Source organism: Ziziphus jujuba, chromosome 6 (assembly GCF_031755915.1).
Source record: "Ziziphus jujuba cultivar Dongzao chromosome 6, ASM3175591v1".
Taxonomy (NCBI): Eukaryota; Viridiplantae; Streptophyta; class Magnoliopsida; order Rosales; family Rhamnaceae; genus Ziziphus; species Ziziphus jujuba.
This window is the reverse complement of record NC_083384.1, coordinates 7198302-7222970: the sequence shown is the minus strand read 5'-3', so window position 1 is coordinate 7222970 and position 24669 is coordinate 7198302. Positions and strand designations below refer to the sequence as shown.

At 35.6% G+C, this 24669-nt stretch overlaps 1 pseudogene; it reads left to right on the top strand.

The window, feature by feature from the left end:
• The first annotated feature begins 1913 nt into the window (after nt 1-1913).
• Nucleotides 1914-14788, top strand: LOC112492223 (ankyrin repeat-containing protein ITN1-like; annotated as a pseudogene).
• The last annotated feature ends 9881 nt before the right edge of the window (nt 14789-24669 follow it).

Sequence of the window (24669 nt, the reverse complement as noted above, 5' to 3'; positions counted from 1 at the left end):
AACAGTCACCAAGGCAGTGGTATAAAAGGTTTGATACCTTTGTGGTGAAGGCTAGTTTTATGAGGAGCAACTTTTATAGTTGTTTGTACTTCAAGGAGACAGCAAGCTCAAATGCTGTATTTCTGCTTTTGTATGTGGATGATATGCTGTTGTCAGGACCAAATGCAAAAGTAATTGATTCAGTTAAAAGGTTACTAAGTTCAGAGTTTGATATGAAAGAGCTTGGTCAGGCAAAAAGGATTTTGGGCATGACAATCGAGAAGGACAGAAGAAATAGAAAAATGAAACTGCATCAGACTTCATATGTTCAAAAGATACTGTCTAAGTTCAATATGAGTGAAGCTAAACCTGTATCTGTGCCTCTAGGTGGTCATTACAAGTTGTCAATGGAACAGTGTCCTAGTAATGAACAAGAAAGAGAAGATATGATCACTGTACCATATTCAAGTGCAATAGGTTCAGTTATGTATCTTATGATCAGTACAAGGCCAGATTTGGCTTATGCAGTAAGTATGCTCAGCAGGTTTATGTCAAATCCTGGAAGGAGTCATTGGGATGCAGTAAAGTGGCTCTTAAGGTATTTAAAACTCACTGCAAATGAAGGATTGGTGTTTAAAAGCAGCAAAGATGGGATATAATTGCTTGGCTACACAGATGCAGATTATGCTGGAGATCGAGATAAGAGAAAGTCAATCTCAGCATATGCATTCACTGTTTGTGGGAATTGTGTAAGTTGGAAGTCACATTTACAAGCCATAGTAGCTTTGTCTACTACAGAAGCAGAATATATGGCAATCACAGATGCTGCAAAGGAAGCAATATGGATTAAAGGTTTACTGTCAGAACTTAATATGTTGCACAAGGCTGTCATACTCTATTCAGATAGTCAAAGTGCAATACATCTTTCTAAGAATCCTGTATTTCATGAGAGATCAAAACATATTCAGATTAAATATCATTTCATACGGGATATGGTGGAAAGGAAGGAAATCAAGTTAGAAAAGGTACCTACAGAACTTAATCCTATTGATATGGGTACTAAAGTTTTACCCCTGAGCAGGTTTAATTCATGTAAAACCTTGCTCAATATTGGGGTAGGCTAATGTTAATTTAAAGGAAGATTGCAAGGAGGGTTCACAGAGTTTCTGCTATAATTACACTCTTGAGGATTAGGTGGAGAAATGTAAAGAAATAATCCTCAAGAGTTGAGGAGTTTGAGAACTGATGTGCATCTGTTTAAGCTTGTGCATAAAGGAAGTAAGAAACGATGCCGTTTTGGATATAATACATTTATATCGTTTTGAGGAGAAGAACGACAACGTTTTGCATCTGGTTTAATGATTTAAGTAGGACGGCGTTGTCTTGGCTCAATGGTGGTTTTATCTGGATAACAGAATCACGTGCAGACCATGTGAATTAGTTATGGTGGTTATATGAAGGGCTAAGTATCATTGGTCCACGTCATCTGGATTACCACATCAGCAACAGCAATGCTGGATATAAATAACGGTCTTCGTCCTTTTTCAGACTTACTTTTCTGGTTTTACAGATTGCAGAGCTAAGGGTTGAGTCTGTTTTAGTGATTGAGAGAGGGAGTTGAGTTCTTTGTGTGTTTTGTACAAACTCATCAAGATAATCTGTAGGTGTAAGAGCAATTTCTTTGTGAAATTGGTTAAGACAGATTGAGAGAGGGTGTATGTGGGCTTACGGGTTGGGTTGGGTGTTATTTTGAGTGAGCCACCATTGAAGAACCTGTTAAGCTCTTGTTTTTCCTCATTTTATCAATAATAGCAGAAGCTCAGAACCTGAGCACTAGGACGTAGGCAATAAGTTTTGGCCGAACCTCGTTAAACTATGTGTGTGTGTTTCATTGCTTTTATTTATTATTCTTGCTGTTTTCACAACAATTAGAGATGGGAAGTGCTCCAGAACTAGTTCCAGAGCCATATCTAGCAGCCTTAGAAGGAGATTGGGAAAGAATGAAGAGACACTACGAAAAAAACAGAGAAGCATTGTTTTATCCTCTCACAGTCACTAATGACACCCCATTTAATATAGCTATTTATAGTAGAACTAAGAGCCCGATTGAAGAATTGATTCAGATGGTGCCAAACCCGCTAATTGAGAAAGCCGATGATAAGAAATGCACACCTCTTCATGGGGCTGGTGCTATTAGAAATGTGGAAGCAGCTCAAGTGTTGGTGCGTTGCTCTGCGAAGCGGCTTGACGCTAGAAATGCTGTCGGAGAAACTCCAATGTATAGAGCTGCTACATTTGGTATGATAGAAGTGGTCAAGTATTTGGCTTCCGAAGTCCAAAGCCACAACTTCGATATGCATATTCAGCGCATCAGATATGATAATACATCCATTCTTCAAAGTGCCATCCATGGCCAACATTTCGGTCTGTCTTTCTCTTTCAAACTACCTTTTAATCTCAAAACGAAAAGATGCCTTTTTTTTTTTCTTTACTTTTCTTTTCTTGTGTTGGTCCAAAAGTAAATAGGAAGTATCACAAAATTTTTAATACTCTGCCACAATGATCATAGTACACTGCATGTTAAGATCGAAGTGCTTCTTTTAATTTCAATCTTCTAAACTACATGCATTAACTACATGATCTTCTTAATTTGAGTTTTTTTATTTGCCTTTTCTCTTGTTTGTTTTTTAGAGCCATCCCTTGAAGCCCAAAATTTCTTGACTCGAAGCCAGGATCTCATGTGGGTATGAAGGGTCCACCATTGAACCAAACTCTAGCTTTCCCTTAGTTTTTTTTTTTTTTTTTTTTTTTATGCCAGCTTAAAAATCAAACTTAGTTATTTCCTATGAGTTGCATAACTATATATTTACTTGATAAGGCTAAGAGTAAATGTACTTGTGTAGCACAAATTAATAGCATCCTGTCCCCTTCCCTGCTCTCTCTGTCAAAGTTCAGATAAACAAAAAAAAATTTAATTTATATCCTTATGACAAGTTGTACTTTCTTTTCTCTTTGGGAATTTTTGTTTTGATTTATAAAAAAAAAAAATGATCTTACCTAAAATAACTATTATGGTAGGGATGCTTCACTTCAAATTATATATATATTCTATGGTTCTAGTAATGTTTGGAAAGTAATATGTATGTAATTGTAGTATATGTTGAATTAATAAAATAGATAATGTATGGGTTTCGAAAACAGAAATAGCATTGTGGTTACTCAAAAGTGATGAAATACTGAGAGATCTCTTGGACAATAAAGGCAGATTATGTCTTCAGCTATTGGCAAACATACCATCGGCTTTCAAGAGTGGATACTCCATGGGCAAATTTGAATCATTTATCTATTTTTGTAAGTTTAAAGCTTATAATAATTCCCCTTTTTTTTTTTAATATTTTAGTTACACATTGGATTTTTTCTTAAATAATAATTAATCTAAATTTTTCCATGCTTTTGTATTTATATATAACAGGTCTTCCAAGTTGAACACGATGATGACAAAGGAGATCAAATCAATTTGAGGCAACGCAACGATTTGGAGACTGGAGGGGATAGAAATCACCTCCATCTATCTTGCTTTTTAAGCTTCAATAGAGGTAATTAATGGAAAGCATATATATTGCCACACACGTGGTTATTATTCTTAATAAAATTTGATCTACACCATTTTAGTTTTGTTATTATTGTGCTTAAACTTTATAGATTTAAAAAATTATCATTTATTTTTAGTTTTCTAAATTTATAAAAACAGATTTATCTACATGTTTATATTGGTTTTAATCCGTTTTTACTCATTAATTTTAGTAGTTAAATGTTAAAATTTTATTTTTATAATATTGTACAATTATAAAATTTTAATTTTAATATATTTGATAAAAACTAATTAAAATTAACAAACAAATCTATTTTTATAAATAAAAAAATTTAATAATATTTTTTTAAAAAATATCAGATGTAAATAAAATAATAACAAAGAAAAAATATCAGATGTTTGTGGGTGGTTGGGGAAGGGCAGGTCTTCTTGAACCCATGCAATTCCTCGGTCCTCCCTCTTTTTGCAAATTCACCAACACTAGCCACCATCTTCTACTATGGTAGCACCAATGAAGCAAATGTGGACGACACCGGCGAAAAGTCGCTGCTTCTGTTGGTTGTCAACCACCTCTGACACCGAAAGAGGAGGGGGGGGGGGGGGAAGAGTTTCTGTCATGGGTGTCGCTGGAATGTCGTCGGATTCAATGGGTTTCACCTAGAAACGTAGGAGTCGGTCGGGATTTCGTTCTTTGGGTGGATATGGTGGAAATTCCTGTGGAGAAGTCGGCGAGAAGTCGTCGGATTTCGGTGGATTTTTTGGGGAGATGTCGGCAGCTGTGATGTGGGTTAGTTGTGATCTGGCAGAGAAGAGAGGGAGGAAGAAGACGAAGGGAAGAGAGGAAGAAGAAGAAAAGATAAGAAAGAAATTTCCATGTCGGGGGAAGGAAAGAGAAAGAAAAAATAAATAAATAAATAAAATATGATAATATTTTATAATAAAATAATATAAAATAATAATATGATAATATTATATTATATAAAGGATAATACATTATTTTTTTATATGTAGTATTTTAATACACATCTCTTTATTTATTTTTATTTTTTTATCTTAGTGTTTAATTTAATTTTATTTATTTTTTTAATAAATTTGATTTTATCTATTTAAAAATAAATAAATAACATTATTAATTTTTTTGTTATATATTATATAAAATTTTAGTATATATGCTTAATTGGATGAGTATTTTATATTTTATTATTATTATATTCTAATTATTTAATTTTTATATTAATTATTTTATATCTCAAAATTTGTATTCTAAATTAAAAATTTACAGTTTCAGTAACCTTATCGATATTTCCATCGATATTTCTGTAAATTCATACTTTCGATATTTTCATCGACATTGATATTTTCTTCACTGGGTAGCACTCACCACCACCATCCGCGGAGCGAGCAGATGGCGAACCAATTGGCGGCAGCGGCATAGTTCCGCCCCCTTTCCAACCTTGGGTCTAATTGATGGTCCAAGGGAGTATAAGATCCGCACCATCTTTTGTATCCCCGTAATTTTAACTACAAAAGTTTGGAGCTCACAAAATACGTGCACAGCAAGGTTCTTCAATCTTCTGTAGGTTTGGTTTTGGTCCTACTAAGCACACATTGTGAGCTTAATAATGCCTTCTTCAACATAATAAGGGCCTCACTACCAAAACCCTTGGCCTCCTTCCCACCCAAATTAGTCAGTGAACATCCTTATTTGGAAAAGCCGGATGCAAAACCGTGCTCATGTAATTTGACCATATTTTTCTTTAGATATTAATAATTAAATTTATATTTACTTAAGGTATCTAGATTTTTTCTGAAAAAAAAAAGCATATTTAGATTTTCAGTACAAGAAGTATGTATAAATGTATTATTATATTATTTTAATCTTTATTTAAAAAAAAAAATTATTTTCCCTTTATATAGTGGTAATTCCTAAAAAATTATTATAAAATAATTTTTTATTTCTCCGTAAATTTTTTTTTAATTTTTACAGGTTTTTCTAATTTTGGTACTGTCACAAAAGAGAGGGATAGTTTGGTCCTTTAAATATTAAATTGAGTATTTCTAAAAGCAAAATTGACACTTTGATGATCAAACCACTCAAAGGCAATTTGACAAGTTTTTCAAAACATTGATGGCAAAATGTAAGTAAGTCAGACCTAAAGGACGTAAAGGGTATCCAATGAATTTGCCCTACATCAAAATTATTTTATATATCAACAGGACAAATTGTCCGTACTGATCGTGTTGACCGTAATTGCAGCAATAACCAGGCTGTACTCTTGGCTTATGGACGTTCCTATGTGCTGGTATATGTCCTAACTTTTCTTTAATTTCACATCTCTCTCTCTCTCTCTCTCTCTCTCTCTCTCTCTCTCTCTCTCTCTCTCTCTCTCTCTCTAGATATATATATAGATATACACACACACACACACACACATAAAAATAGCTTTAAATTAAGGTGACTTCCTTTTGCTATTTTTGGATTCCATGGAAAAGTCAAGATAGATTTATTTTTTAAAAAATAGAATTTTAATATATTATTAAATTTATGTTTAATTATTAATTAAATTAATTTTTTTTAAGATCTAATAAAAAAATTTATGTTAAAACGAGTCTTTTATATATATATATATATATACACATATATACATAGTAAGACTACAGTGTGGATGGTCTACATGCGAACCGTAGGTATTGACGATAGTTTTTGAAAAAAATTATCATCAATACTAATACAAAGAGAGTATTGACGATGATTTTTTCAAAAACTATTGTCAATACTTGCTGTCCGCATGTGGACTGTCCACATCATAGTGTCAGGACCCATCCAAAATTTCTCACCGGAACCCTAGACAAGTCCTGATTCCAGGAAACCCTATCGGACCCTCCAATGGAAAATTCAGCAGAACCTCCCCTAAGGGTTGGACTTATCACAAATTTCCTGCACTGAAAATACACTTCTATATTCATCCCCTTATTCCTCCCACAATACTACAAATTGATTCCACAAATTTACAGCACTCCAAATGAATAACAGTAATCCAGTGTATAATTAATACATAAATGTCCAGGACAGTATACAGAGCTTCATGAAGTACTATTAAGTATAGAAATTATACAACAGGGATGAAAGAAATATTACAATTGAAATAAACGAAGACAAAGGTAACTTCTTGAACTACGACAGCGACGGAGATTTAGTTTGCTCCAGAAGAACGTCTACCACCCCTTACACCTAAGGGAACGAAATTTAAAAATATGAAATGCTAGTCATTTTAGTGAGTGACCCTATCTACTGTACACTTTTAATATTAATAATATAACAAATAAAGGGATTTAATTAATACCAACAAATAAATAAATAAATAAATAATAACATTTGAAAGTAATATTTTCTCTCAAAACCCTCACTATTCACTCCATTGGAAAAGTTTCCCTTTTAAAACATTTTCACAAAACCCGTTATTCGTATTTCCCGAAATCAAGGAATCAATTAATTTAATAAATAATAATTAAATAACCCAAATATAAATAAAATATAATAAAATATAATAAATAATTTTAGAACACTTAATTTATACTTGACGCACCACACCATATACCAGTGATGCCCTCCGATATTCAGCGTCCCGAGCACCGACTGGCGGGGAGGTTAAAGAGAAAAACTTGCATACGACGCTTCGGCGTCCCGACAGCGCCGCTGCTGAAACCGTCATCACGGCCACGGAGAGGGGCGGCTATGACCAATATGAAACTTGCCTGCCCTCGGTCCAATGGCAACTCACGGGAGACATAATAACTTGCGCGGTAATCCAAATATACAGCAAGAACACCAATACTGTATGAGTGCGTCTAAAATAATAACCCAATTTTCCAAAAATTTACCGTGGAAATTATACAATTTTTCGAACTCAACCTCCCACATTTTTCTTTAACAATTACGGTACAAAACCACCGAAAACAATATACAAATAATTTTCTCGTAACACCAAGTCCAACAAATAATGTTCCACGGGCATAATTATAAAAATTGAAACCACTAATATAAACCAATCATGCCCAAAATAATATTAAAATCCAAATATAATTAATTAAATGAAACCACCTTGCTCATGCGTAATAAATACAATTAAATCACAATAAAATAATAATCAGGAATTTCTTAATAATCCAAAATTCCGTTTAGCATCAATGGGTATATATATATATATATAAAATAATATTTTTCCCCAATTATATTTAAATTCCACCACATGAGCATAATCCTAGATATCAAATTAACACAAAATAATTATAATTAATCATCCTAAAACAGTTTTAAAGGTGGGTCACTCACCTTAAGCACGTATATCAATCAAGATCCTCCGCAGGATCAACTCCACTACCCACACGTGCACCTAAAACATCCACAATACACCAAACCAATGATATTAATATTTTAATCGGGTAACTCCCAAATGGGTACCCGGGAGCGAACACAAACGACAACCAAAATTGACAAGTAATAGACCGAATCGAAGCTTGAGGGACGAGGATTACGAATCCGGTCTTACATCCCGGAGATCGGACCCGAGGTGGCCAGAATCTCGCTGGAAAGCTTTCGGGATTCAACTCTTCGATTCTCTCAAACCGTCACGAATTAGAGGAAAAGGACATTGGATTGGGATTCAGGGGGTCGGAATTAGTGGAGAGGGACCGGCGGTGTAACTGGGTTCTCGCCGGAATAGTGATTTCTCCAACGAGTCGTCGCGGTCACCGGCAACCGTCGCCGTCGCCTTCGCCGACGCATGCGGTGGCTGGTGGCTGAGATTTTTAGGGGTTTTGTAGATCGAAGGGAGAGGGTCTCAACGGTACCGGCGGTGACAAGAATAGAGGCCGGAATATAGAGATCTCGGTGGTTGAAGAAATCGGCACCGCCGCCGGAAAAAGCCCCGATCTGGACGCGTCGCAGGTCGGTTGGCCGTGAAATTTTGGGGATTGGCCGGGAATGGGGAGACGCTCCTGTCTGGCCAGCGCGTGTGGCAAGAATCGACCGGAAAATTTTGCAACTCCGGTGGCCGGTGGTTTTCTCTCTCCCTCTCTCTCTCCTCTCTCTCTCTTTCTCTCTCCTCCCTCGCCGTTTTGCCAAATAAAAGCCACCGTGGGTGACACTGGTCACCCACATGGACCTCTCAGATGTCGACACGTGGCATCCCTGTGCACTTAAGTCAGATATAATAAAATATTACGGTATTCGGAAAATTTCACATGTCCATAGCTTTTTAACCAGATGTCCAATTTAAGCGTGCCGCTAGTCTATGAACTCGTATCGAAGAGTACTTTACAACCATATGAAAGTCAAAACAAAATTCTACCACGATAAAAAGTCAACTTCCGGTACTTTTGGACAGTTTGCACCTCGACTTGTTTTGCCCATAACTTTCAAACCGTAGCTTCGTTTTCGACATACTACTAGTCTATGAACTCGGGGCATCGTGTACTTTACCACGGTACCACGGTCAACTAGAAATTTCAACTGGAAGAAAAAGTCAACTTTTGACCCACTCGGTCAACGTGCGAGAATTCCGATGTGGTTTGGGACAGGGTGTTACAATAGCATATCCTTATATATATATATATATATATCAACTCGCATAGGTGTATATATTTGCATTTCTCATTAACATTTCTTTCATACTTTTTTTACAACATTTATTTCATACTTAATCCTAGCCTATTAAGTGAATACAATATATACTTTTGGATACTTGTTATCCCCTAGTGTATTATCATTTATTTGGAAGTTGATAATCATTGTAATTAATTTTGAATATATTATGCGTTAATTATTTATAAATTACTTCTTGAAAGGCCTTAAACAGCCCATGATTGGAAAGTTGAAGGGCATTTCTATCTAACTATTAATTAAATCTTTTTGAACAAATTGCTATTATTATGGATAGGATGGCCAATGATCAGCAACATTCAAATTGAGAAGAAGAATCATGAATAATCTAGAAACTTGCTAAGCGGCTCATAAAAAAAGACAAATCATGGGAGAAAACTGATATAAAACCAGATATAAGAATCATTTTGTTTGGAGAAAAAGAAGGAAGTGGACTGGAGAAAGCAATTATAATAGGAAAGAAAGAAGATAAAGAGGAACAAGATGATAATATTCCTCCACCATTAATTCTTACGAATACGGCACCATTGCTTATAGCAACTAGCACAAGTATAGCAGAGATCGTTAATGGGATACTCGATGAATTTCCTCAAGCAGTAAAGCATGTAACATCCTAGATCACCCATATGAGATATTGTCCACTTTGAACCCAACCCGTACAGTTTTAAAAGGCCTATTAAGGGAAATGTATCCACACCTTTTTTAAAAAGCATGCTTCTTTCCCTTTTCCAACTCATGTGAGATCTCACAATTCACTTCCCTTGAGGCGCAGTATCCTCGCTGGCACACCGATTCGGGTACTAGCTCTAATACCAATTGTAACAGTCCAGACCACCCGTATGAGATATTGTCCACTTTGGGTCCAGCCCGCATGGTTTTAAAAGGCCTCTCAAGAGAAATGTATCCACACCCTCTTATAAGGCATACATTGTTCTCCTTTCCAATCGATGTGGGATGTCAAGACCCGTCCAAGATCCCTCACCAGAACCTTAGACAAGCCCTGATCCCAGGGAAACCGTACCGGACCTTCCAATGGAAAATCCGCCAGAACCTCCCCCAAGGGTTGGACTTACCACAAATTCCCTGCACTGAAAACACATTTCTATATACACCACCTTATTCCTCCCACATTACTACAATTTGTTTCCACAAATTTACAGCACTCCAAAATAATAATAAGGAATAAATATGTGTCCAATCAGTATACAGAGCATTATACAAATAATTATGAAATTAATACAATAACAGATGAAGCAATACAAGATGGAGAGAAAAAGTGGAGGAAGTGCTTCTTGGACTTTCGGCAATGAACTGAGACGTCGAGTTCGCCCCCGGACAATCAACGTCGACTAACCTGGACCTAAAGGAACAGAATTTAAAAATATGAAATGCTAATCATCTCAGTGAGTAACCCAATCTACTATACAACAATAATAATAATAAGAGGGTAAATAACTTAGTTAATTGATTAATAAGAAATAAGTAAATAAATAATAGGTAGTTAAAAATAATATTTTCCCTCAAAACCCTCACGATTCACTCAGTTGGAAAAGTTCCCTTTTTTTAAAACGTTTTACAAAACTCACGATTTGTATGCCCCGAAAACCAAGGAAAACAATTAGTCAATAGTTTTTTAATAAAATACGATAATTCAAGAATCTAAATTTATAATGAAATAAATTGAAATAAAAATAACTTATAACAATTACTAAATAATTAATCCATATCATAACAATTAATACCGAACTATTAATAAAACTCACATTAAAACAATTCATGAATTAATTAAATAATTAAAATAAATCAATTTATTGAATAATTAGGCAAAGAAAAATTTAAATCAAATTAAAACCTCCATTTGAAATAATTAATAAAAACAACACTAAACATATTTTTAATTTAAATAAAAATTTCAAAATATTTATTTTGAAAATCATGTTCCGAAAACCACTTGATGCACCCACTATACACCAGCGGCGCCAACGGTACCCAGCGTCCTGAGCACTGCCAGACAGGATGTTAAAGAGAGAAACCAGCATACGGTGGTGTGGCGTCCCACCGCCCCGCTGCAAACAGGCATCCCAGACATGGAGGGGTGGCCTATCCTCATCCGATGGCAACCACAGGACAACCCCATAATCATCTATGCGCTACTCACACCTACCTGCGCACTCATCACATCCACCTACGCGCTAATCATATCCATATATCAAGAACACCAGTACGTGCATGGTGTATCTAAAAATCATAAAATCAATGTATTTATTTTCAAATCTCAAAATCTTATAAATACTACCGGGTTTATTCCATCCAATTAAACCCGTAAATTTTTCACAATTTCTTTATAAATTATCGTCATAAATCCATCGCACAATTTCCATCAATTTCAAATCCATCAACTTTCAAATGCATCAATTTCCCAATCCACAATATTCAAATGCGTAAGCATAATTTTTAAAATAATATCCTTAAATCCTTAAAATTCAAAATAGGCATATTTTCATTAAAATCCCATAAAATTTCCAAAATTCATAAATCCATATAAATGCATTTTTATTGCTTGAAAAAAACTCATAATAATTTCAACAATAAATCAATAATGTTAAAAATCATAATTTCTTTAAATATCAAATTTTCATAAAATGAATTTCCATAATTTATCAAAATCAAAATATGCTTCGGTGCACACACATATACACATTTCAAATTGTCCAAATATTAGCATCAAAATTTAATTTGCAATTTATCACATAATTAATATAATATATACCTCCAAATATTAAAATATAACGAAATATAATTAATTTGACACCCAAAATTAATTTTTGAAGATGGGTCACCCATCTCGAGCACATAATTAACCCAAGATCCTTCATGGGATCAATTCCATGACGCACACGTACTCCTAGAAAAACAATATTACACAAATCAAATAAATTAATATTTTATTCCGGTAAATAATACCTGATACCCGAGGGGTTTAACACAAACTTTAACCAAAATTTGTGAGTAATATACCGAAATGAAGCTTATGGAATGAGGATTACGAATCTGGTCTTAATTCCCGGAGATCGGACCCAAGGTGGTCGGAATCTCGTCGAAAAGCTTCCGGATTTTAGGCCTTCGATTCTCACAATCCATTAAGAATTGAGGAAAGTGGACACCGGATTTGTGTTCAGAGGGTCAGAATTAGTGGGAAAGGATGGGCGGTGCAACTAGAAACTCGCCGAAAAGTCGATATCCCGATAAGCCGCCATGGTCACCGAAATCCGCCACAGCCGGCGGCGCGTCCGGTGGCCACTGGTCGTGATTTTTGGTAGGAAGGTAGATCAGGGAATGGGTGACTCAACGGGACAGGTGGTGAGGCAAACGGAGGTAGGAGTGGAGAGAAATCTGGGTTTGAAGTAATCGGCACCGCTGCCGGAAAAAGTCTCGATCCGGGCGCGTCGGAGGTCGGTTGGCCGTGATTTTTGTCTGGCCGGCCGATTTTCAAATGGGTGTCAAGCTAGGGTGGTTCATGTACTGTTCTAGTGGCCGAAAATGGGTGAACGGCGGTTGGCCGGTTGGGTTTCTCTCTCTTTCTCTCTCTCCTCCTCCACCCTTTCTCTCTCCTCCCCCGGCTCATGTGTTTTGCCAAAATAAAAGCCACCTATGAGTGACACTGTTCACTCATGGGATTGGATGAAAATACGACATGTGGCACACACTGTTCACTCAAGTAAAAATATATTAAAATATTACGGTATTCGGAAAACTTTGCATGTCCATAACTTTTTAACCAGATGACCAATTTAAGCGTGCCGCTAGTCGATGAACTCGTATCGGCAAGTACTTCACAACCATGCATGAGTCAAAGCTCAACTTTGCATGAACAAAAAGTCAACTCGGGCAACCCTTGGACAGTTTGGACCTCAACTTGTTTTGCTCATAACTTTGAAACCGTAGTTCCGTTTTCGACGTGCTACTAGTCTATGGACTCGTGACAATGTGTACTTTTTAATGGTACCTCAGTCAATGTGAAATTCCACCAGAAGCAAAAAGTCAACATTTGATCCCTTCTCGGTAAATGATGGTCAAACCTGGTCAACCTCGGTCAAATTTGAGAAATTTCCGATGTACTTCGAGACGGGATGTTACATGGGATCTCACAGAGCATGTCAGTGATCAAGGACTTAGCATTATGCATGTTGCCATTAGGCACCGCCAGAGGAATATATTTGAACTTGTGAGGAAGATGAAGATTCCGATGGTGAGGCTAGCTCGGAGAATTGATGACAATGGCTATACCTTATTGCACCATGTTGCTGATATGAACCATTATTCTGGTTAAAGTTTGGCTAACCTTGCTCTTCAGTTGCAAGATGAATTGAAATGGTTTGAGGTATAGTTATATTTATGACTAATTACATTTTACTCCCTATATTGTATAGTATATTTGACACTTACGTTTTAAATTAAAAGGAATAATAATGGTTATCCTGTCCTATTACTTTATTAATGTTAATTAAGTCCAATTATACATTTTTAACATATAAATTTGATAAAATTAATCATATACATGCATACATACAACTTATGTAACTTGTTTAGAAATTGTTTTATTTTATTGTATTTAATATTTTATCATTATTTCGTGGTTTGTTAAATACATCAAATTTGTTTGCAAATGTTTGCTATCTAACGCACATATTATTTATTTTTATCCTTTTAAAACATAATTTTATTTTACAACTAAAGATTATTTTAACTAACTTTTTGACATCAAACTTGGCCTTAATCTACATTTATCTTTCATGATTTTAGGAGGTTATCAATTTGTCAACTATTAATATACTGATACAAAATATTATTTGTTACGTGTAGCAAGCATTGTCCAATGTTTAGTTAATATATTGTGAAATGATGGTGTGCAGCGCATGCGGAAATTAATTCCATCCCATTACATCATGAACCATAGCAAAGGTGGTCAAACCACCTCAGACTTTTTCGAAAGGTCTCATGTAGATCTTCTCAGAGAGGCACAAATCTGGCTAAAGCGGACATCAGAATCCTGCTCAGTAATTGCAGTGTTGATCGCCACTGTAGCCGTCACGATGGCGTATACTGTTCCGGAAGGTTCCGATCAGTCCACGGGCCTTCTGATATTGCGTCACCACCTTTTCTTTGTGGTTTTCACATTCACGGACATTCTGTCCCTCGTCAGCTCTCTCACATCGGTGGTGATGTTCATCTCCATCCTCACCTCTCCTTTCAGGCTTCAAGATTTTCGCAAGTCTCTTCCTTGAAAGCTTGCACTGGCATTCACCTTCTTGTTCCTTACAGTGGTGGTGACCATGATGGCTTTCTCCGCCACTGTAATTCTTATCGTCCGTATGAAGAAGCGGTGGACCACCACTCTTGTCTACGGTGTGGCTTTTGTTTCGGTGACAGTGTTGGCACTCTTGCAATTCCCTCTCTATGCTGCATTTATGGGCATCGTGAAGCACACTCTAAGCATCATGAAAAAGGTTATTCCTTGGAATTTTCTTAGGCTGTTGGTTTGCAAGAATCAATGAAGTTTAGTAAACAAGAATGAGTTTGAATTCTATTAAATAATGTGTATATATAGATAGCAATACCTCTGAAGCTGGATTGCCTCTGCCTGCCTTCATTAATTGGATATTTAACGAATTGGTTGGTTTCTAATTTCAATTTGGGGGAAGAATTTTAAATTTTAATTATGCGAGTATTATTAGTTATGTGTTAATTAAATTATATTCCTGTTAATTTTTTCTTTCTTTTTATTTGATTAGCTACAAAACTTGAATTCTTTATTTCTTTTTATACATTGTTTTTATTTCTTCGAATCAAATAAAAAAATAAAATGTTTGATTTTTTTTATTCTCTTTTTTGTAATTAATTAATATATCCAAACATATATAATATCGTGCTGAGGATATAATTTGATCGTTATGTAATATGAATTAATTTATCCCCAAAAAAAAAAAAAACATAATTCTCACTTTGAAACTTAAATTTTGACCGCAACCGACTAAAAACAAAAAAAACAAAAAAAATCACAAGGTTAGTTTCTCTTTTATTTCACACAAGGAGTACTGTTACGTGACTTTGATTTATGAATAGAGTATCGTACTCAAAACCTAACACGTTTTACGGTTTCCGACAATCACAAGGCTGCAACACTAGTGCTATACTAAACGAACACTAGGCTGTTAAAAAAAAAAACTATTTAAAAATATTTTCAAAATATTTTTCCCCCCTTAAGTTTATAAAAGAGAAAATAAAAGTCTTCTTCTTTTGTTTTTGGCTTCCAAAAATTAAGATCTTCTTTTTACTTCTTGGAAGGTACAATGCAAAGCTAAAGCATTTTCCAAGTAATTACAAATAAATTAATAAATTAAGTTTTCTTTCTTTTTCTTTTTCTTTTTTTCTTCTCTCTTTTGTTTGGGAAATTCTGATATGATCGTCAAAGGAAATCAGTGCATTACTACAATTTAATTTTACAAATTTGCAGCACTCCAAATGAATAACAGGAAATTAGTGCATAATTAATAATTAAATGTCCAATATAGTATACAGAGCATTATACAAATAAATGTAGAATTAATACAATGTCAGATAAAGAAGCAATACAAGATGGAGAGGAAAAAGGGAAGAAATGCTTCTTGGAATTTCGGCAATGAACTGAGACGTCGGGCTCACCCCGGACGATCAAAGTCTCTCAATCCTTGACCTAGAGGAACGGAATTTAAAAATATGAGATGCTAATCATCTTAGTGAGTGACCCTAACTACTGTACAATTATAAAACCATGATAATTATAGTACACTTGATTAATTAAGAATAAATAAATAAATAATTAATAATTAATTGGAAAATAATAATTACTCTCAAAACCCTTACCATTCACTCCGTTGAAAAGGTTCCCCTTTTAAAACATTTTCGCAAAATCCAATCTTTTATACCCCAAAAATCAAGGAAAACAATTAGTCAATAAATTTCGAATGAAATACAAGAATTTAAGGATCCAAATTTATAATGGAAATAAAAAATAAGACATCATTGGATACCATAAATAAAACATAAATAATACTTATATTGAAGAAATATGGCATAAGAACAAAAAAAAATCCAATATATAAATTATAAACTTTATTGTTTAAATCAAGGAAATAACCAAAGGAATATTTTAAATCAATTTAAACATCTATATAAAACAATTGATCAAAAAATATAATAGAATTTATTTTAAAATATCAATCGATTTAAATGATAAAATCAAGACAAATAACTCTTAAACATTAATGAGAATAGGTAATAAAATTACGATAACAATTCTATAAAATTTGTGTGAAGCTTTAAATTTAAATAAATAATAAAAACAACAATTTATACAACATATACAATATACCATACGATGTACCAATCTGTAAACCGTGGGATACACCCACATCACGACCTCAATATATGAAAGGTGTCGTGAAAATAATAAATAACCGTCGGGACGTACCTAACCTCACGGTCCGTAGCAATAATAAACCGTTGGATAATACCAACCTCACGGCACCGTGGTAATGATAAATAACCGTTGGATGAAACCAACCTCACGGCACCGTGGTAAACCCAGCACGCGGTAATATAATATAATATAATACTGATCAAAGGTATTGGCATTACATGGTACATCAATTTAAAATGACCAATACAGTATCCTACTGTATCATAATCATAATTTAATTGTCAAGTTCAACCGCTTGTTCAAATATTTCAAAATCTCAAAACATCATTTCATACGAAAACCAGAAATACCACAGTGAAATATATTCACCATTAACCAATTTTAAGCACATAAAATTATAAAATATTTGATCGTGTTGAAAATTATATGATTTTCAATCTAGTTTCTCAAACCAAATAGTTTCCAAAATGATTTAAAATCTCAATTTAAATACCAAAATATTTAACTACTCCAAGTTCACTTATGAACCCATTAGAATATAAAACCATTTAATACATAGTCCAAACCTTACGTAAAATGACAACTCATATTTAATAAGACAAATATTTTTATATGCATAATCCAAACATTCAATCAAATGGTATATAAGCCAAATTATTCGAACACATATATATTATATTATACCCCAAAACAATTTTTAAAACTAATAACCATAGCAATAATTAAAATAAATCAAACCACAATTTCTTTAAATTTCCAAATATATTCTTTTGGCACCAAAATATATATTAAAAATATTATAAATTAGCAATACCATTTATCTGGAAATTCTCTTAATATCAAATACATAAAACATATTTATCAAATATTTAATTATGAGATATTTCAACAATGAAATTTGATAAAATTTACCAAAATCTCAAATTCCTTAGAACTAACATATTTTATGATGCCCAAATATTTAATTCCATTCACTTTTGGCATCAAAAATTCCAAATATAAATTTACTTAATATTCAACACATCAAACATATTTTCAAATAACCAATTAACACAAAATATATATATTTTAACATCCCAAAATAATTTTGAAGGTGGGTCACTCACTTCGAGCACGGAATTAATCCAAGATCCTCCATGGGATCAATTCCACGACGTACACGTGCTCCTAGAACAACAATATTACACATATCAAATAAATTAATATTTTATTCGGGTAAATAATACCCGGTACCCGGGGGGACTAACACAAACGTTAACCAAAATTGATGAGTAATATACATAATCGAAGCTTATAGAACGAGGATCGCAAATTGAGGCTTACCTCCCGGAGATCGGACCCGTGGTGGTCGGAATCTCGCCGGAAAGCTTTCAAGATTCAACTCCTTGATTCTCTCAATCCGTTGAGATTTGATGAAAGGGGACACCGGATTTGGGTTTAGAGGGTTGGAATTAGTGGGAAAGGAGGGGCGGTGCAGCCGGAAACTCGTCGGAAAGTCAATTTCCCAGTGAGCTGCCATGGTCACCGAAATCCGCCACCGCTGGCAGCGCGTCCGGTGGCCACTGGTCATGATTTTTAGTGGGAAGATAGATCTGGTGATGGGTAACACAATGGGACTGGCGGTGAGGCAAACGGTGGTTGGAATAGGGAGAAATTAGGGTTTGAAGGAATCGGTGCTGCTGCCGGAAAAAGCCTCGATCCAGGTGCATTAGAAGGTCGGTTGGCCGTGATTTTTGGCTGGCCAGCCGGTTTTTAGGTGGGCTTCAAGGTGGGGTGGTGCGTGTACTATTCCGGTGGCCAGAAATGGGTGAACGGTGGTGACCGGTTGGTTTCTCTCTCTAGCTCTCTCTCTCTCTCTCTCCTCCTCTCTTTCTCTCTCCTTTCCCTGCCGGCTCATGCGTTTTGCCAAAATGAAAGCCACCTGTGGGTGACACTATTCACTCATGGGATTGGCTGAAATTGCAACACGTGGCACATACTGTTCACTCATGCCAAATATATTAAAATAATACTGTATTCGAAAAACTTTGCATGCCCATAACTTTTTAACCAGATGTCCAATTTAAGCGTGCCGCAAGTCTATGAACTCGTGTCGACGACTACTTTACAACCATGCGTGAGTCAAAACTCAACTTTGCATGAATAAAAAGTCAACTCGGGCACCCCTGGGACAGTTTGGACCTCAACTTGTCTTGCTCATAACTTTCAAACCGTAGCTCCGTTTTTGATGTGCTACTAGTCTACAAAATCGTGCCAACGTGTACTTCGTAACAGTACCTCAGTCAATCTAAAATTCCATCCGAGTCAAAAAGTCAACTTTTGACCCCTTCGGTCAACGGTCAAAGTCAATGGTCAATGGTCAAACTTGGTCAAAGTTGTAAATTTTCCGTTGTACTTTGGGACGGGGTGTTACATCTAAGGTATGAAATAATTATCAAAAGATATTAAACCATAGCACTAAATTAAAACCACAATTACAATATCATCATCTTCCATTTTACTACAAAATTAAATGTTTAACGTTAAACTAAATTAATAAATATATAAAATTTTAAAGAATACCAAACAAACATATTAACGGTATTAAAAACATCGATTCTATTTTTTTTTTTTGGGCCAAATATAGCGTTTTTCTACTGGCAGAAAACTTGCAAAAACTGACAAAGTGGAGAAAAATGGCGGAAAACTTGCTAAAATTGACAAACTGGAGGAAAATGGTGGAAGTTCATCTTTTTCGCCAAATTTCCTCCGTTTTTATTGTTTTTTGCCATTTTTCAGTTTTATACAAATTTTTCCCCATTTTCAAACAATATGTTACCTAAGTATCTTTAAACTCACATTAAACACCTCACAAATTAATTTCTTACAGACCCATATTAAATAACAATCTTAAAAAATACAAAACTAACAAAAAATACAAGAAAAAAGAGAAAAAACTACATACCCATATTTCCTTAGATACAAAAAGAGAAAAATAAAGAAAAACTTTACCTGAGTTTAGTTTCAAAAATGAGAAAATACAAGAAAAAGAGAGGGAGAATAGATAGATGCAAAGAGTGTTTGTAGCTTGTTAAATAATGTCTTGTACAAAACATGAACGGGTGTGTAGAGGAAGAAGGAAAGGGTAAGAAAAAACATATTGCGTAATTTTCAATTTGGTCAAGGGTATTTTTGTCCCACGATAACTAGTTTTTTTTTTTTTTTAAAAATTTGCTATTCTTCAAAAAACAATTTACGAAGTGGCTAGTTTTCGAAAAAATCTTTTTTTTATTGGAACTCGAGCTGGGGTTATATGAAGTGAGAGAAACCCAGTTTAGAGAGAGAAAAAGTGTTCTCCATATTTTATATATCTTCGGAAGCAATTATTAGAGACCAAAGCAGCTTGTATATCTTCAAAATGTAAATGAGAACCTTTTCCTTGCTTGTGCTGTAATCTTTGACCACAACGGTCCAACCATGTATATTTTTGGTGTAATTTTTTTTTTTACTCTCACTTTTTTACATTTATTTGCTTATTCTTATTTCTAAATAGTTGATTATTGTGGTTAGGACATCTCTGCATTTCACAATGTCTGTTCGATCACAGCAAGCAAAACAAGTTCATAACAATGTACTGATAAAGCTTTACCACCAAAAACATAGAAAGAGACTAGCTTGACAAGAGCATGACTAACCGGCTTGCTTCTATTCTTTGTTGGGCTCCCATGATATTATTCTTCAGCCTAAGATCATTATACAAATAGAGAAAAAGGCAGCGATAGTTCATTTGTGCTTTGTTTATTAAAATTACCATTCTATTTTAAAACAAAATGACAATTCTGAAAAACAGACCTTTTATTCACTAAAAAAATGATATTTATGACATCAAAAACAGAGTTCATTTTATAATAATTTATTCCGAGAAGAAAAAGGATAGTAGTTTATTCAATGGAAAGAGTTTACTCCTATTTATATTTAATGTTCAAAACTCTATTTGACACGTACATGGAAACACATATCCACTTCTTTTTCCATGCTAGAGTTAGAAATCAGATGGAACAGAGGTATTCTACCTTGGATAATGTATCTTCTGCACTTCTAAGTTCTAAATCATATTCATTGCTGAATATTTCTATTTAAGACCATCTAATTGCTACACTAACAAACACATCAGCTATTAAACTTCCTATAATTTTGTCCTCTGTTAAATTCTAATTCATTTGATAATTTTCCAACTACTAAACGCCAAGAACAGAGCTATCAACAACAACTTAATGCAGATTAACAACTAATGCGAATTTGTTAATTTGCAGGGACAAAGGCTTCATATGGGATTATTCTCAACATTTGTTGCACTTTGCTGCTAGTAGGAAAAGGAGAGTATACCCCAAAGGATAGTGGTCCAAATGAGAAGTTCAAATCAAACGTGGCAGAAAGCAGCATCAAGAAAGCACCAATATTTAGAAATTTGTCGGGTATAAATAATGTGCAAAAATGAATTCACAAAACAAAACTACAATAGAAACAGCTAGCATGATGAAAACCATATAGAATTTTGAAGTCGAGCAAGGACACCATGTGCATGTTGTTACGAAAGTATGACAAGAACAATAACAATAAAAGAATGAGAATAAAAATAAAATATACATAGATTTACATAAAAAAAATCTTCAATGGAAAAAAAATCAAAGGCAAAAGGAACCAAAACTTTTGCTAAATATGGTGTAACACATGTAAACTTTTGATTTTTTGTGATAGCCCTTTTTAACATCAGTGCTTAAAGTGTCTGGAAGAACATTTTTAATTTATGTATATAAATTTATAAAATCAACATTATAGTCTTGTTAATAAAGTAAATCGGTATTCTTTTATTATCATATTCATTCAATTATATTTGTATTTTATCAAACACTTGCAGATAATAACATAAAAACAAAAAAATTAACATATATTAAACGTATTCTATATAGTTTATGCTCCTAGCAACTAAGAAAAAAAACTTTTGAAATAAATACACAAATGTTTGAGAGATTTTAGTTAGCAAGACAACCAATGATTGTAACACCCCATCCCGAAGCATGGCGGAATTTTTGCATGTTGACCGAGGTTGACTATTGACTGTTGACTTTGACCGTTGACCGTTGACAGAAGGGGTCAAAAGTTGACTTTTTGACCCGGATGGAATTCTAGGTTGACAGAGGTACCGTTACGAAGTACACGTTGGCACGAGTTTGTAGACTAGTAGCACGTTGAAAACGGAGCTACAGTTTGAAAGTTATGGATGCGTGAAGTTTGCCGGATACCGTAATATTTTAATGTTTTTGAGTTGATGAACAGTGAAATGCCATGTGTCATCACCTGATTGGTCCATGTGGATGAACAGTATCACCACTGTGGCTTTTATTTGACAAAAATCTCGGGGAAGAGAGAGAGAGAGAAACCGACCGACCGCCGAATTCCGACCAATTTTCCGGCCGATTCTCGTTACACGCCCTGGACAGACGGAAGCCTCTTCTCATTTCCGGCTAAACCCCAAAATCTCACGACCGCCGGCCACCGGACGCGTCCGAATCGAGGCGCCGAAGCTCGGCGGTGATTTTTCCCTCCACCGCCGTTTGACCCCTTTCCGGCCATTTTCTGGCCACACGCACCAGCCACCCCTCACCACCTCCTCATTTCCGGCCAGCCCACCAAATTTCACGGCCACCGAATGTCAGGACCCGTCCAGAATTCCTCCTCCGGAACCCTAGACAGCCCTGATCCCAGGGAAATACCACCGAACCTTCCAACGGAAAATCCGGCAGCACCTCCCCTAAGGGATTTACTTACCACAAATTTACCTGCACTGAAAACACACTTCAAAAATATCCCCTTATTCCTCCCACAAACTACAAATTGGTTCCACAAATTGCAGTACTTAAAAAAAATAAATACAGTAATCCAGTGCAAAATAAATACAACAAGAGTGAAAGAAATATTACAACTGCAATAAAAGAATAACAGGGTACTGCCGAACTAAAACAGCGAGGAAGATCGAGTCCGCTCCGAGTGAACACCGACTACCTGGTACCTAGAGGAACGAAATTTAAGAGTGTGAGATGCTAATCATCTCAGTGAGCGACCCTACTACTCTACACTATCATACCACGGTAATAGGTATATAAATAATAATTATTTGGAAATAATAATGTCTCTCAAAACCCTTACAATTCTCTCAGTTGGAAAGGTTCCCCTTTTAAAACATTTTCACAAAACCCTTTATTCATATTTCCCGAAAACCAAGACATCAATTAAATACCAGAACAGTAATATTATATTTTTAATTCCAATACAGTTTCCAAACATTTTATTTTTAAAACACAGTTCTGAAAATCATTTGATGCACCCACTATATACCAGTGGCGCCAACAGTACCCAGCGTCCCAAGGTACCGCCAGACAGGAGGTTATAGAAAGAAACCGGCATACGGTCGCGTGGCGTCCCACTGCGCCGCTGCTAACCTGGTGTCCCGGCCAATGGGGGGTGGCCACCCTCTCCGATGGCATCCACAGGACACCCTCATAATATCACCTGCGCGCTACTCACACCCACCTGCGCGCTAATCATATCCGTGTGCACAATATCCATATCACATATACCATATCACATAATCAGAACACCAGTACGTGCACGGTGCATCTAAAAATCATAAAATCCACAATTTAAATTATAAAACAAATTTCACATTTTTCATAAACATAGCGGGCATAATCCATCCGCTTGAACCGGGAAATTCTCCACAATTTCCTTATAATTAATACCATAAATCCCATGATTTTCAAATCCACCAACTCCCAAATCCATCAATTCAAATATCCACATTTTTTCCAAGCATAAATAATTCTCAAAATCTCATAATCAAATCTCATAATATTTCATGGGCATATTTTATAAAAATTGAAATCACCAACATAACCAAATATTTTCCTTGAAATATTTGAAAATCAAATCGTGCCCAATTTACCATTAAAACCACACCAATTTCAAAATCCTCAAAACCATAAAATAATTCCACATGGCATAAATTGTAGAATTCGCATTTTCTTAAATCCAATAAATTCATAAATAATTCTACAATAAATTCAATAAATATTTGGCACATAGAAATTAAATTCCAAATATTTAATTCACACATAATATATTCATCAATTAAATTCCCCAAAATTAATTTGAAGGTGGGTCACTCACCTTGTGCACGTATCTCAATCAAGATCCTCCGCAGGATCGACTCCGCTACTTGCACGTGCACCTAAAACATCCACAGTACCAAAACCACAAATATTAATATTTTATTCGGGTAATCCCCAAATGGGTACCCGAGGAGCGAACACCAAACGATAACTAAAATTTACGAATTATATACCGAATCGAAGCTCGAGTGATGCTAATCACAGATCCGGTCTTAATTTCCGATGATCGTACCCGACGGGGTCGGAATTTTATCGGGACGCTTTTCGGGTTTCGGCTCCGCAATTCTCCCAAACCGTCGCGAATTGGTGGAAACGGAAGTCGGATTTGGGTTCAGGAGGTCGAACACTGCGGACTGGAGCTGGCCGGAATTTTCGGGGTACTTGCCGGAACAGTACTTTCCGGCGGGCCGCCACGTCACCGGCAACCGTCGCCGGAACAGTAATTTCCGACGGTGGCCGTTTGCTGTGAAATTTTGCAGATTTGTAGATCGTGAGGAGAGCAATCCAACGGGACCGACGGTGAGCAAAATGGAGGTCGGACGGCGGAGAAATCACCGTTTGAAGATTTTCGACCCCTCGCCGGAAAACGCTCCGATCCCGGCGCGTCGGTGGTCCGATGGCCGTGATTTTTGGTGGGTAGGCCGGACTTGAGGAGAGGATGCTGGGTGTATGGCGCGTGTACTGTTTATCGGCCGGAATAGTGCCGATTCGCGGTGGCCGGCGGTGGAGGGGAAAAAGCGCCGCCAAACTTCGGACGTCCGATCCGGGC